At 37.0% G+C, this 15,000-nt stretch overlaps 1 protein-coding gene across 11 annotated transcripts in view; it reads right to left on the reverse strand.

Annotated features, from left to right (window-relative positions):
* Positions 1-15,000, reverse strand: part of Tango11 (transport and golgi organization 11) — a 49,483-nt gene that overhangs the window by 33,501 nt on the left and 982 nt on the right. For 6 of the 11 annotated variants that reach the window (XM_090410896.1, XM_090410897.1, XM_090410895.1 and 3 more), the window contains exon 2: positions 4,386-4,451. The exons of 3 other annotated variants lie outside the window; for them this stretch is intronic. The gene's annotated coding sequence lies outside the window, so the exon portion shown is untranslated. Of the gene's footprint in view, positions 1-4,198; positions 4,300-4,385; positions 4,452-15,000 lie in introns of all 11 variants that reach the window. 2 more of the 11 variants (XM_090410900.1, XM_090410899.1) reach the window with 1 other exon arrangement.

Consider the following 15,000-nt stretch of genomic DNA (forward strand, 5'->3'; position numbering starts at 1 on the left):
AGGCAGATTCTAAGAATAGCCTCTTATATTCATATTTGCTGCAGTGGAGTAGAGTGGTTTTCTTCCAGCATATCCTGTGGTGGGTGTCCAATGCAAAGTCAGCAAGTCCAGAGTGACTATAATGGTGGAACTGAATGTAGTCCATATGTTCAGAAATTCTGTTATTGGCTGTCTTACCTGTTTGGCTGTAGTAGGACAGTTTGCAACAGCAAGGGACCTGGTAAACATCTGGCAGGTCTTGAGTAGGCAGATAAGGGATGCCATTTTTTTTTGTATCTAATAGACATAAAATCTAATGCCTAATTTTTTGTGTAGTCTGTAAATGGTTGTAAGATTGTATTTCTTTAGGATTTTTGTTAATTTTTCAGATGTGCCCCAGATATATGGAATGGTGATAGATTGTGTGTAGTCTCTGTTCCAAAGGGGGAGGGGAGGATTACTACATTCAGTTCCATCATTATGGCCAACTCTAAAATGACTGACCATGCTTGAAGAAGGTCACTCTACTCCACTGCAGCAAAGTAGAATAATTAAAGCTTTAAATTTATTACAGCTAACATTTGCTAATGAGAGTACAAGAATAGCAAAAAAACAAAATTAGAAATTAAGCAAGTCAGAATGGAAATGGAATTCATGCAGCTATTGAGTGAGACATTATCTTAAACAACATAATAGAAGGTACTCAGGGTTTGAAAGTACTGGATCTGGTGGCCACATTACAGAATGTGTCCATAACCAAGGTAACCACTTTAACTCTGATTTGGGTGATTGCTCATGTACTCTTGACCAGAAAGGCAGCAAGCCTGTGGAATTTTCAGTTAAGAAGAGGTATATGTGGAACTACAAAGCTAATGATTATGACAAACTCAGGAAGCAGCTTAAAGCAGTGCCATAGCTTAAAAAATTGCAAGGGAAGATATCAGTAATGCATGAGAAATGGTCAAGGGATGTTTTTGAAGGAAAACTGTATCAGATTTCATACCTAGTGTCAGGGAGATAAATCACACGAGTTAAATGGCAACAGTAAGCAGGAGCTGCGAAAAAGAAAATGTCATGGAGAGTATATAAGGAGAAAGATGATCCGGCACACTCATGACTAATACACAGCACACATACAAGAAAAGCATCCAACAGGGTGAGGAAAGCAAAATAGCTGGGCAGGTCAAACAATATCCCAAAGAGTTCTTTCATTGGGAAATAAGTTTTTTTTTTTTTTGTGGAGGAGGGGGAAAGACTAAACACCTAAAGTTTAATACCTTAAACGTGGTGTTTAGGGAAATAAGAAATCTCAATGTGCATACAGCCACGGAGCTGAATGAGATATCAGACTATTTGTTCTACAGGAGAGTGCAAGAGAAATGACAGTACCCTAACCAGACTAAGTTTCAGCACAACTTAGTCTGGTTCCTGGTATATACCTTCAAGGGGTATACAGGATATGATAGTATTAAATGAAAAATTTACATCTTTACTAACTTCCTATCTACAATTTTCCTCCAAATCAGTCTGTTGCCTGTCAAGACTCCAATATTATCAGATCTTATATTTCTGTCTTCTAAGGTACTTTTTATTGTATCAATCCACATATATCTTGGTCTTCTTCTGGGTCTTTTTCCTGGCAACCTGGCAGAAAACACTTGTTTTACTAATCTTTCCTCTCCCATTCTGTTTAAGTGACCATACCAACTGAGATTATCTCTGCTAATGCATTCCTGGATGCTGACAATGTCAAGTTCTTTCCTAATATCCTCGTTTTTAATATGATATTGCCATTGATGCCATCTGTTCATGCCCCTAATCTTTCTCAGGACTCTTATATCTGTGGTCTCTAGTCTTTGGGTAATGTGTTTTACTTCGACCAGTTCTCAGATCCATAAGTTAAAATTGGTTTGAACACTGTCTTGTATACAGCTAATTTAGTGTTTTGGTTAATTTCTCTCTTATTCCATATAAATTTATTCAGTTAACTTCCTACCATACCAGCTTTGTTGATTCTGTTGTCTATTTCCATATTTAATTTACCATCTTCACTAAAAATCGTGCCTAAGTTGCTGAAATTTTTTACTTGTTCTATAGGTTCTCCATTCACAATGCAGTTCATATTTTCAATGCTTCTGCTTATTTCCATTGTCTTTGTCTTGTCAGTGCTAACCTTCATACCATATCTATTACAACAGTTATTCAATTTAGTCAGGGAATCTTGCAGAATCTTGCGGATTCATTTAGAAGTATAATATCATCACAATAAAGCAAAGAGTTGACATTAACATCCCCAATTTTGATATCAGGTTTAATACCACTTTCCTTAATAATGTGATCCATATAGATAATGAATAACAGAGGGGATAATGTACATCCTTGTCTGACAGCAGAGTTAACATTAAACCATCTTCCTGTACTTCCTTTAATTTTAACTGCTGACTTACAACTCAAATAATGACTAAGTATTGCCTGATATAATGCCCCATTGATATCATACAACTGTAGTGTTTGAATAGTGTCTCTCTTGGCACCTTGTCATATGGCTTTTCCAGATCTACAAAACTTAAATACAGATCTTGGTTATATTCCCATGATTTCTTAACTAACTGTCGTAAAGTGAAAATCTGATCCTGATAGACTCTATTTGGCCTGAATCCAGCTTGTTCTTCACCAAGCTTCCCTTCCACAATTCTTCTCAACCGTTTCTCAAATATACTTGAATAAATCTTACCAGGAACACTCAATAGGAAAATACCTCTGTAATTCCCACATTCAGTTTTATTATCCTTTTTATATATGTGGGTACTATGAGCGCTCTACTCCAATCTATCTTAAAAACTGAAGTTTCAAATTAGACCATTTAATATCTAAGAAGCAACAGTTAAGGTATTGGAAAAGTTAGTTAAGGACCAAATTCAGGAATGGGTGGACAAGAATACGATACTCTATGAGGCACAGCATGAGTCTGTGAAGTGGAGGTCCTGTGTTAGTAATTTACTCAGTTCCTAAAGTCATAGCCAAGTTGGATAACAGAAATGGCTACACCACAATATTGCTGAAGCTTTCAAAAGCATTTGACAAGTATTGCACAAAACTCTATTATGCAATTTGGAGCAAATAGGCATTAAGCAGGTAACACGAATACGAAGTTTCTGATGGACAGACATTAGCAAGTAGTATATGGTGGAAGTTGAATCAAAGTGAAGAAAGGTGCCAGAGAGCTCTCTACTGGAACTACTGCCTCTGTTGGGAATGATTTGAGGGAAAATATTCAGTTGGTTGCAGATGATGCTAAATCAGGGAGAAACAGTTTATAAAAATGACATAGTAGTCCTGAAAGATGTTAGATAGACTGGTAGTTTGGAAATGAGTAATAATGGCTGCCAATTCAATGTGTTAAGACTGCAGAGATGGACTGATGAGACTAGTGATTAAGGGATAATGGCAAACAAAGTCTAAGTTCAGAGAATATACTGAAACAGCAGAAAAAAAATCTTAATCACTTTGAAAGAAGGAAAATAAATTTCTCACTTTATAAGGCTTTAATACAACATCTATACTGCTGCACAGATTTGGCTATTTTGTTTTCTTGGCGATGTGGTAGCAGCAGGGAGGACTCATATGCAAGTGATCAAAAATGGTGACTGGTTTGTGGAGTACTCTGTATGAGGTCAAACTGAAGGTCTGCAGTAACAGAGGTTGAATTGATGTGTGGAAAAGATGCAACATGAAAGAAGCATAAGTTACTACGGAGGTTTCATAGAGTACAAGCTAGAGAAATATTCAATATGTGACTGGATAGGAAAAAAAGGGATTACTCCTGGAAGATTGACATGTGTTTGGTTAGCAAATGCATGAGGACTAGTTATTTCTGCTTGGCGAGTGGTAAATGAGTAAAACAAGATGCATCAGGTGGACTCAAGCATGTCATCAGTGAATAACTTTAAGGAGAAATATGACAGTCGGAGTATGAATAATAGTTAAAATGTGGGACTTCTGAGATAATTCTGTGGATTCCATGGGGATGCCAGTATACAGTAATGATTATAATACATTTATTAGTATATCAGTATAATTACAATACAATTATTAGTATATTAGTATGATTACTTCAACATATTTAATTTAATGCTGACTTAGAATAAGACAATACTAATGTTATTAAGTCCACATTTCTAAGAAACGAAAGTAGCAAATGTAACCAACTTTAGCTCACCAAAAGAAGAAACCGAAACCAGTTTTTTTTCCCCCTTGAGAAATTGGAGAGATGGATTAAAAATATACATTTCTTTCAATCTTGATTTTCTTCTTATTAATCTGGAGAGAATATAAAAAGTGCAAAAGGCAAACTACAACAGTATGTTCAATGTAAAACCTACAATTTCTAATTATATAATATATACCTAATATATGAACTGTCCCCACAGTCTCCAAAAGACAGGTATGGCTAAAATGGCCTCGCCTACTTCCTATAAGGGAATAAAAGGTATTAGCTGATTTTTTTTTTTTTTTTTGATATATGAATTATATGGACAGATTTTAGAAAGCATGGACAATCCATATTTGATATAGATGGTCCATATTTCTAATATCTGGTCATATTATTACAACATGGACAGATCTAGTAACAGCATCAGAAGATATATCCATAACCATGGTAGTCATTCTTCCTGGAATTAGGGAAAGTGACCATGCACTCTTGTTCTGGAAGGTTGCTAAATATATCTAGACTACTGTGCTCAGATTTGGTCACCTAGGTTTCTTCTTGATGGGGAGGAGGTGAAGAGGATCCAGAGGCGAGTGACCAAGATGATAGCAGGTCTGTGGAATGAACCGTATGAGAACAGGTTGAGGATTTGTGGGTTGCAAAAATTGGTTGATAGGCGGAGGAGGGGAGATATGATTGAGACATTCAAATTACTGAAGGGTTTCTATAAAATTAATTCAGAAGATATTTTTGAGAACAGGGCTGGTTGTGGGAGGACTAGGGGACATCCATGGAAACTGGGCAAAAGTGTGGTTAGTAAAGGTGTTAGAGCTGGGTTCTTTACTTTTAGAGTAGTGAATGAGTGGAATGCGCTCCCTGAGTCTGTGGTGGATGCTGTGACAGTGAATGAGTTTAAGGCGAGGTATGATAGATACTGTATGAATGTCAAATAGTTGTGATGAATATGATTTGGGGCCTCCCTCGATGAGTCTAATGACCCTGGAGTTGCCCGTAATAATAGTAATAATAGTAATATGGAATTGTCAGTCAAGAAAGAGTTTACATGAAACTACAAAGGAAGTTATTATAACAAACTTTGGTGGCAACTTGGAGCAGTGCCAAGGCATAAGAAGCTGCAAGGAAAGAACATTAATAGTGCTTCAGGAAAGCAATATAAGAGTATATATGCCAAGGATCAGGAAGATAAACCAAGTGGAAGTTAAATGAATGAGTAGCAATATAAAGCAGAAGCTGATTAAAAAATATATATATATATATATATAGAGAGAGAGAGAGAGGAAACAAAGAGGATCAGTATAAAGGTGTTCTTGCACAAGCAGTAAGGGTGATCAGTATGATAAGCAGAGCTAAAACAGGCCAAAGAAAATCTAAACATTTTCTTTGGCCTGCTTAGAGTTATTTCATTATGCATCAAGTAAGAGAAAGAATGATTACGGAAGAATAACTTTAAAATGTGACAAAAGCAGAAGACAGTTCAGTTATTAAATGATCACTATGAAAGGTTGTGCAACCAAGGTGAGATTCTGGAATTGTCGAGGCGAAAGAATGATGTAAGAATTGAGGTAAATGAACTGGAAGTGCTCAGAATATTGAATATTCTGTATTCAATGAGAATACAGAAGTGAGATTGGATGGCATGTTGGCCCATGTATTATGAGAATGTGCAAAAAACTCACAATACCTTCTGACGAAGTTGTTTAATCTAAGTCTCAGCTCAGGCAAGGTTCTAAGTGGAAAGTGGGTAAGATAGTTATATAAAGGAGGCTCCAATACAGAAGTAGTAAATTACAGACCAATCACTATCTCAGGAATAGTGGTTAAGGTATTGGAAAATTTGGTTAAAGATAGAATTTAGGAATGGGCAGATAGGAACAACACTCTATGGTAGGCAGCACAACTTTGTAAAAGGTAGGTCTTGTCTTAATAATTTACTCACATTTCATAATGAAGTAACAGTGGAGTTGGATAAGGGAAATGGCTACACTATTATATTACTGCTTGGCAGAGGCATTTGACAGAATACCACACAGAAAACTATTATAAATTGGAACAAATGGGAATGGATATGAAGCTCGTGCATAGATAAGGAAAATTGCTGACTGACAGACAGTAGAAAGAAGCATATGGTGCAGTGGAACCTAGGAAAATGAAGGTGACTAGTGTGGATACAGAAGTGGGATTGAAAGCTTTGTATGAGAGCAACTACTGTTTAATATTTATACTAATGATAAAAGGAATGATTTGAGGGGGGGGGGATTCAGTTGTTTGCTGATGATGCAAAGCTGAGGAGGACAGTAGTTGATAAAGGTGATGTAGACATCATGCAGGATGCCTTAAACAAATTGGCAGTGTGGGAAAAGGATACTGATTGTCAACTTAATGTTGTAAAATGGATAAAGACTACATACTGTGTATTTTATATATATGTAGAAAGTTTTTTACCTTGAGTATAATATACGTTAAAGATACCAAGCTATTTTAAACCTGGTTTTACTCCATTTCCCAAGTAAGCAAACAGACAAGTAAGTCAAGTTTGCACTTGCAAGTAGTGCAAGTCTGGGTGACCCCGCACGTAGTGCAAGTCTAGGCAACTCGTGGTAAAGGTGGAATAAGCTCTGATCACTGTTCTTAATATTTACCCTTAATGCAAAGCACATCTCTTCAAGGAGATGTAGATGCTATGTATTAAAGGCAAGGGGCCACTACAAAGACCGGTTTCGACCTTTACTGAGGTCTCAACATAGCATCATACATCTCTTCCAGAAGATGTGCTTTGCATTAAGGGTAAATATTAAGAATAGTGATCAGAGCTCATTCCACCTTTACCACGAGTTGCACTACGTGCAGGGTCACCCAGACTTGCACTACTTGCAGGCGCAAACTTGACTTACTTGGGAAATGGAGTAAAACCAGGTTTAAATAGCTTAGTATCTTTAACGTATATTATACCCAAGGTAAAAAACTTTCTACATCTATCTCTCATCCTGAGATTTTTATTTAATAAGGTCAAAGCACCTTATGGTAACTTGTTTTGGTAAAATACTTATAAGCTTTGTATTACTATTTTAGTATTTCTAAATCTTAGTATTTCTAAGCCTGGCTCCCACTGAAGAAACCTCAATAAAGGTCGAAACCGGTCTTGGTTGTGGCCCCTTGCCTTTAATACATAGCATGATACATCTTGATATCAAGAAATTACATCATACATCAAGAAATTGAGGAGGATAGAGATTTTTGAAGGTAACAGTAGATAGAGCTGAAGTTCATGCATATTGCAAAAGTTGACAGAACAGCTCAAAGGATTACTTGGATGTTAAAGAATACAATGCCAAGTACAGAAGTTATTCCTCTTTATAAGGTTATGATATATTTTTATATCTCATCCACACACACAAAAAGGCCACAAGACCCACAGCATATTAGTGCTGTCTGTGGGCATGAGAAATAGAAGAAAGGGGGAATCTGTTCACATTTAGCTTGAACAGCCAAGGGTTGTAATCTTTGGGGAAAGAAGAGTGTTGGAGACTGTTCCAAAGGACAGAAGTAGACGGAATGAAAGAGGAGGCAGTGAGGTTAGTTCAGCGACTTTTAAGATGCACTTGTAAAAGGGTGTTGGTTAGTAGTGGATCTTGTTTTAATGATTTTGGAGGACAGTGGAGGAATAAAAGTGGCCAATTCAGCAGAGCACTGTCCATATGAAAGTATCTGTGGAAGAGGCACATAGCAGAAATGAACTTCTGTGAGAGAGAGGGATTGAAGTGGGTATGTGAGAGGGATCATTAATTAGTCGGATTGCCCTCTTCTGGACAGAAGTGAGCAATCTTAGAGAGGATTTAGCAGCTATGACGGTGTGTCTCATGCAAAAAAGTGCACAAGTTTTTTTGTGGCTGAAGAAGCTATAGTTGAAATGTGGTTGTGCCTGTGATTGTGTTTGGATATTTCAGTATTACTGATGGTAAGGGGAAGGGATGCAAGCTCTTTCTTGCAAGAGACCAGTCACTGGTCGTGGTAGATTTTGAGGATTCCAATACTTGAACACTACAAGGTTTGTTGAATAAAAAGGAGGACTGTAATGTATCATTGGCAAAGCTATGGATAGGACTGGAAGTTTCCGAGAGCAGGTCATTAATATACAAAAGGAAAAGAGTGGGTGAAAGAACAGAACCCTGGGATACTACTGCATTGGTAGTACCCCAGGAGGAGGAGAAGAAACCATCCACAATGATGTAGTGAGCAACCAATGAGAAAGTTGGTAATCCAATTGCAGAGTGAGGAAAGCAGACCATAGAATAGCAGTTTGTTAAGTAGGCCCCTGTGACAAACCTGATCAAATGCCTTTGAAATGTCAAGAACAACCACATGAGTTTCTCCAAATTTTTCCATAGCTTGTGTCCAAACATGAATGGTGAAAGCAAGAACAGCTGTAGATTGAGAACGGATGAATCCGTACTGCTGGTCACTGATTGGTGGTATGTCTCCAGGTAGTTCAAGAGTTGGCTGTTGATGACCTTCTCCATAATTTTAGACAGAACAGAAGCAAGAGCAATTGGATGGTAATTCATTGGTTGACTTTTATCACCTTTCTTTGGGACGGACTGGATGTAGTACTACTTTCATGTTATAGGGAAGGTGCTAGTTGAATAGGATAGATTAAAGAGGCAATACAGAACAGGTGTTAGTTCTGGGGCACAATTTTTTTTTTAACACAATAGGTGGGATACCATCAGGACCAGATGCCTTGTTTGTGTTCAGGCTATTAAGGCCTCTTCAGATTTCTTTTTGTCAGAAGACTATGGGAGACATGAAAGGAGCCATTCTTGGTAGAGTGGAGGGAACTTTGCCTGGGTCATCAATGCCAGAATTGGAAGAGAAGAGCAATGCCAGAGTTGGCTTTGTCTTTAGAAGGTAACTACAGTACCATCCAGATGTGAGAGTTGTGGAAACCTAGGCAAGTTTGCAGCATTTGGCCCTTTCAAAGTCTGACTTGGACTTGATGATTCTTTTACAACAATTGTGAGCTGCAGTATAGCCATTTGTGGTATGCAGAGGTTTTTTCTTTTGCAGCATTGGCACAGTTTTTTAAAAACCTAGGCTTGGATGGTGGCTGAGAATTTGGAGTGGAATAAGGGATGAAAGCCTTCATTCCTGTGAGGATGATTTCTGTTATTCAGTCTGAGCAGGTATTTGGATAAGAAGATCTGAAGCCATGGGAAGGAAAAATAGAAGTCAAGGAGGTCATCCCAGTTGGCACCCTTGTAGTGCCAAAGAACACAAGACTGTGAAAGGTGGGTAAAGGTTGTTCTGTGGCAAAAAACGACTTGTATGAGGTTGTGATTATCCGAGTTACCAAGAGGAGAACTGATACCCACAGTATACCTGGAAAGGGAGCTTGTTAAGAAGATGTCAAATGTGTTGGAAAATTGGAAGGGGTTATCAGGCATTATGGTAGGAAGATCAAGCTTTAGAGAGGGAGAGAGAGTTGAAGAGGTAAGAGTGGTTGATGGAGTTTGGAGAGCAATAGAGAGAGCATATGAAAAGGGCAGCTTGATTTGGTAGAGAAATTTTGAACCAAGCTGATCAAACTGTGGAAATTCAAGGATTTGCAATCTCTGGCATGGTATGTTAGTTCTGATGAATGCACAAGTGCCATCCTTGTGGTGGAAAAAGCTATGTAATGTGTAGTTTGGCAGTTGAGGTGGGCAATGGCTTTGAGGTTGCCAGTTGGGGGTTCAGATAAGAATAGTAATTCTGGTTTAGATGAATGTAAGTGGTGGTGCACATCATTCACCACCACCTATTGCTGTTTAGGACATGGATGTTAGTGAAGTGGACGTGGAAACATTTTCTTCTGATAAAAATTAGTGTTGGTGGGTTGCTTGGTTGATTGGATTTCTGGTGTTTTTAATGATTTTTGATGTTCTTTATGATTAAATTTTTTTGTTTTGTTTTTTATGGTTTTTTTTTTAACTATTTTTTGTGGGAGAATTTTGAGATCTGCAGTAAAATTGCATTTCTTTGGATTGCGGTCCATTATATTTGGTGAAGAAGAGATAAAGGGATAGTGGGGCATGCAGTGAGAGGTGACAAACTTGCAAACATACTGCCCACACTGAGGGAACTCAGTCTCCTGTCCATATGTGGCTTATTCAGTTCCACTATAGCCACAGTACTGGGTCTCTCTCCAGTGATGAACTGGCCAAACGTAGTTGCAGGATTTGACACCAGCTGATTGGGAAGCCTCCAGATTCATTATTAACTGGTTCGGTCCCATGTACTAAGCAGGGGCCAGCCTGCAAAACCATTTTACTGCTGTACCCCCTCCCCTGAATGGTGAAGTCCAGGTCCCCTACAGCGAGATTGAAGTGTCATTGAGGATATCACTAACTGCATGTTGCCTCCAACTAGGGAAGATATACTTTTGAAGTGGCAATGCTTACCTACCATATAGCTGCATCTTGACTACTGTGCACAGATTTGGTCACCTTGGTTTCCTGGGGATAAAGAGGCAGTGGAGAGGATCCAGAGACAAATGACCAAGCCGGTGACAGGTCTGTAGAAATCTCTCTGGGAGTGAAGGTATACGTGTTGCAAAGTTTAGTGCCAGACAGAAAAGGAGAAATATGATAGAACACTTACCTTCACTTACTATATTGATCACATTATGAAGGAAAGTGGTATTAAATCTGATATCAAAATTGGTGATGTTAATCTTAGCTCTTTACTTTAAGCAGATGATGTTATACTTCTGAATAAATACCGCAAAGTCAGCAAGATTCCCTGCCTAAATTGAATAACTGTTGTAATAAATTTACTGTGAAAATCAGCAATAAAAAGTATCAACTGTATCCTGAATGGTGAACCTATAGAACAAGTATAGCATTTCAGTTATTTAGGCACACAAATTAAATATGGAAACAGACAACAGAATTAGTAAAGTTGGTATGGTAGGAAGTCAGCTGAATAAATTTATATGGCATAAGAAAAAAATTGGTCCACTGTTTGAACAAAACAATGTTCAAACCAATTTTAAATTATGGATCCAAGAGCTGGGTCAGAAATAAAACACTTGATCAAAGACTACAGACCTCTGACATGAGAGTTTTGAGAAAGATTAGTGGAGTGAAAAGATGGCATCAAAGGCAGTATCACATTAAAAATGGAGATATTAGGAAAAGAAATTAGCATTCGGGAATGTATTAGTAGAGGTAATCTCAGTTGGTAGGTCACTTATATACAATGGGTAAGGAAAGAGTAGCCAAACAAGTGTTCTTTGCCAAGTTGGCAGAAAAAGACCCAGAAGAAGATCAAGATGTAGATGGATTGGTACAGTAAAAAGTGCCTTAAAAGATAGAAATATAATATCTGATAGCAATGGAGTCTTGACAGATTAATTTGGAAGAAAACTGTTTGAACAGAAGTTAGGATTGGTGTAACTTTTTCATGTAGCACTATAATAATTATCCTGTATTTTCCCCCTAAGGATACATATCAGGAATTTGATGATGATATAGATATTGTGTGATTAACAGTTAGTGTAGGTCTCTTGTGATAAGGCTTTGAATCTATGGAGGTATCCATATAACAGTTATGTGTGGATGTATTGCAGTCTATATTTTAATACAATTGTATATTGTCAATATTTACCATTTTATTAGTTGTCTAATAAAATTATTTCTTATTCTAATATTAATAATTTTAAAAATGTATGTCAATTAAAACTGATCATGAAATAATTGGTATTAGAACTATTGTGCAGTTTTATTTTGTGATTTTTATACATAATACTTATTTAAAAAATTTAAATATATGGAAAATTACATAAGAAAATTATTGAATTCCCCCCCCCCCAACTCCTCCTTGCTGATGACAGTCTCAATAACTTGTCTTGCTGAAATTTAATAGTATCTAGGCTCATTGGCGCACCCAGGGAGGAGGCCAAGGGGCCCTGTCCCCCTCCCCCCCAAAAAAAAGAAAAAGGAAAAAACACTAGGAAAATTTCAAAAAATCTTTTGGAAATTCGTTTTTTTTTTAAATTTATGTTGTGTTGTGTCTTCTATTTCTATGCTACTTATGAATTAGCGGTCACATAAGGTGGGAATACCCTATAGCTCTCAAGAATTCTGGCCACAGTGAAAGCAAGGCGAATGAAGTAGTGCTCAGGTGCTACTTCGTTTTCCCCGAGTCGAGCCAGAGGAGATCACGGGTATCATGTATTGGCAATCACTGCAGATGCTCAGTCATAGCTCGTATGCAATGCGTAGTGTGTATTCTCAAATCTTCTATTCAACTCGCCCCCCCCCCGCCCCCAAGATTAAATCTTGAGTGCTCGGCCCCCTCCAAGATTAAATCCTGAGTGCACCACTGTCTAGGCTAAATGCCTTCTAGTTTATTAAGATAAAAAAGATAAAAAAACAAAGTTTTCTATAATTTATATATATGTAAATGAATTGTGTTCACAGGACTATAGAACATGAGATTATCACAACTCTTTATTAACTGATTATATTAAAATAACATCCCTTTTATACTATATTATGGGGGATGAGGGGAAATGCCCATATTTGGAAGCTTAAAAAATATGCTAACCCTCAAGTAGTCAATACATATTTTAGTTTAGTGTTTGAAAAAACTGCATTATAAATATTGTAATTTACAATGTCTATAATTTCTTGCTATATATTAAAACTTGAAAATATAACTGAATATACGAGGGGGGGGGGGGCTTTAAAGTTCTGGTAAACACCTAGAACAAAAAATGATATTAAAGCAACTGATATAACCACAAGAAAGGTCATACTGGTAGCAGAGTTATGAAGATAACTTATATTTTTATATCCTCATAGGTTCTTTCTTGTGGTTATATCAGTTACTTTAATATCATTTTTGTTCTAGGTGTTAATCAGAATTTTCCAGACCCTCCACCTCATATAACAAGACAAAATGTACCAATTTAAGCAAATATTTTAATAGGCTAATTCTGATCAAAAGGAATGAATGACCTCCATAAGAGAAAGAGAATAATAGCAATATCTGCCACACTGGTTCTTAAACAAGTATGAGGTGGGGCACTATTATCTGCAGTAAATTACAAGATACAAATTTCTATTTTTGCATACCATGATTCGTGCCATACTTGTCAAACATTACAATGGTTCTGTGCATAACAATTTATGAACATTCCTGGAAGATTTTAATGCTGGAAGAATGGCAAGAATTTTCAGTATATCCTTCACACGAGACTGTTTATACAGACAGATAAACAATCTCATGTAGATGATACTGAAATGGTGGAATCAAATTAGTAAGCTAGTATTTTAGAAGAGAAGTTAGGATCAAAGTTGGTTAGGAGTCATAAAAAACAACAGCTGCAAGAATGGCTGATTTTCATCATCTACTGTAATCCTGCTAGTTCAGTAACCTTCCTCTAAAGAAAAGTAATAGTAATTTCCCAAACAACATTAGACTTAGATGTAGAAAGTATTTTTAACTTGGGTATAGTTATGTTAAAGATACCAAGTAATTTTAAACCTGGTTTTACTCCATTTTTTCCAAGTAAGCAAACAGACAAAATGTCAAGTTTGCGCCTGCAATATATGCAAGACTAGCTGATCTTGCCTTGGAAAAAATGGAGTAAAACCAGGTTTAAAATTACTTGGTATCTTTAACATAACTATACCCAAGGTAAAAATACTTTCTACATCTATATCTCCTCCTGAGATTTTTATTTAATAAGGTTATAACACCTTATGGTAACTCGTTTTGGTAAAATACTTACAAGCTCTGCATTACTAAATCTTGGTATTTCTAGCCTGGTTCCCACTGATGAGACCTCAATAAAGGTCGAAACCGGTCTGGGTAGTGGCCCCTTGCCTTTAATACAAAACATCATACATCCCCTTCTTGGAGATGTGTTTTGGCATTAAGGGTAAATATTAAGATTAGTGATCAGAGCTTGCTCCACCTCTACCACGAGTTGTCTTGGTCTTGCACTACCTGTGGGATCAGCTAGTCTTGCATATATTGCAGGTGCAAACTTGACATTTTGTCTGTTTGCTTACTTGGAAAAAATGGAGTAAAACCAGGTTTAAAATTACTTGGTATCTTTAACATAACATTAGACTTGTGTGTCCAAAAAATTACCATGTTTCATCTCTCTCTAAAGCAGGGTTTCTGGATTATCCTGCCCTCAGCCTATACACAATACTAATGTGCAGGACTCAGTAAAATATATTTATCATAATGCAGGTTTGTTAAAATAAGGTTTTAAGTGAATTGCCCATTTGTATAATAGGGCAATTATTGTGTTGGATAATGGAAATGCACACACTGAAATAAGGACATGAATTTTGGATGTTGTGATTCCTTCTGAATAAGCAATCATCTGGATTATTCTGAACATATTTAATCATGAACACTATGCCCTCCCTCGATGAGTTTTTGGACTCCCTGGAGGCGACAAATAATAATAATTAATTTGAGAATGAGGAATGATTGGAAGATTCACAAGAAAATGACCCTAATATCTTGATTATACAGTGTTCATTATAACAACAGTCTAATGGACTGTGAAGTTATGGAATGTGGTAAATAGGAAGAAAACAGTGAATGTGATGAATACAATGAACAGTGTAGTGAGCACTCTAAACCATAGCAATGCCACAAAATTTGTATGAAATATACATGAAAATGGGGAGGGAGTAATGTTACTCCAAGATGAGTAAAACCATTATCTGTAAAGATTGTTTTCTAGCGAGTAAATGCCAGTATTACCTGGATGAACAGCACACGCA

The sequence above is a fragment of the Typopeltis vanoorti genome, chromosome 21, assembly GCF_054136105.1.
Source record: "Typopeltis vanoorti isolate ZY-2024b chromosome 21, IOZ_Tvanoo_1.0, whole genome shotgun sequence".
Lineage (NCBI taxonomy): Eukaryota > Metazoa > Arthropoda > Arachnida > Uropygi > Thelyphonidae > Typopeltis > Typopeltis vanoorti.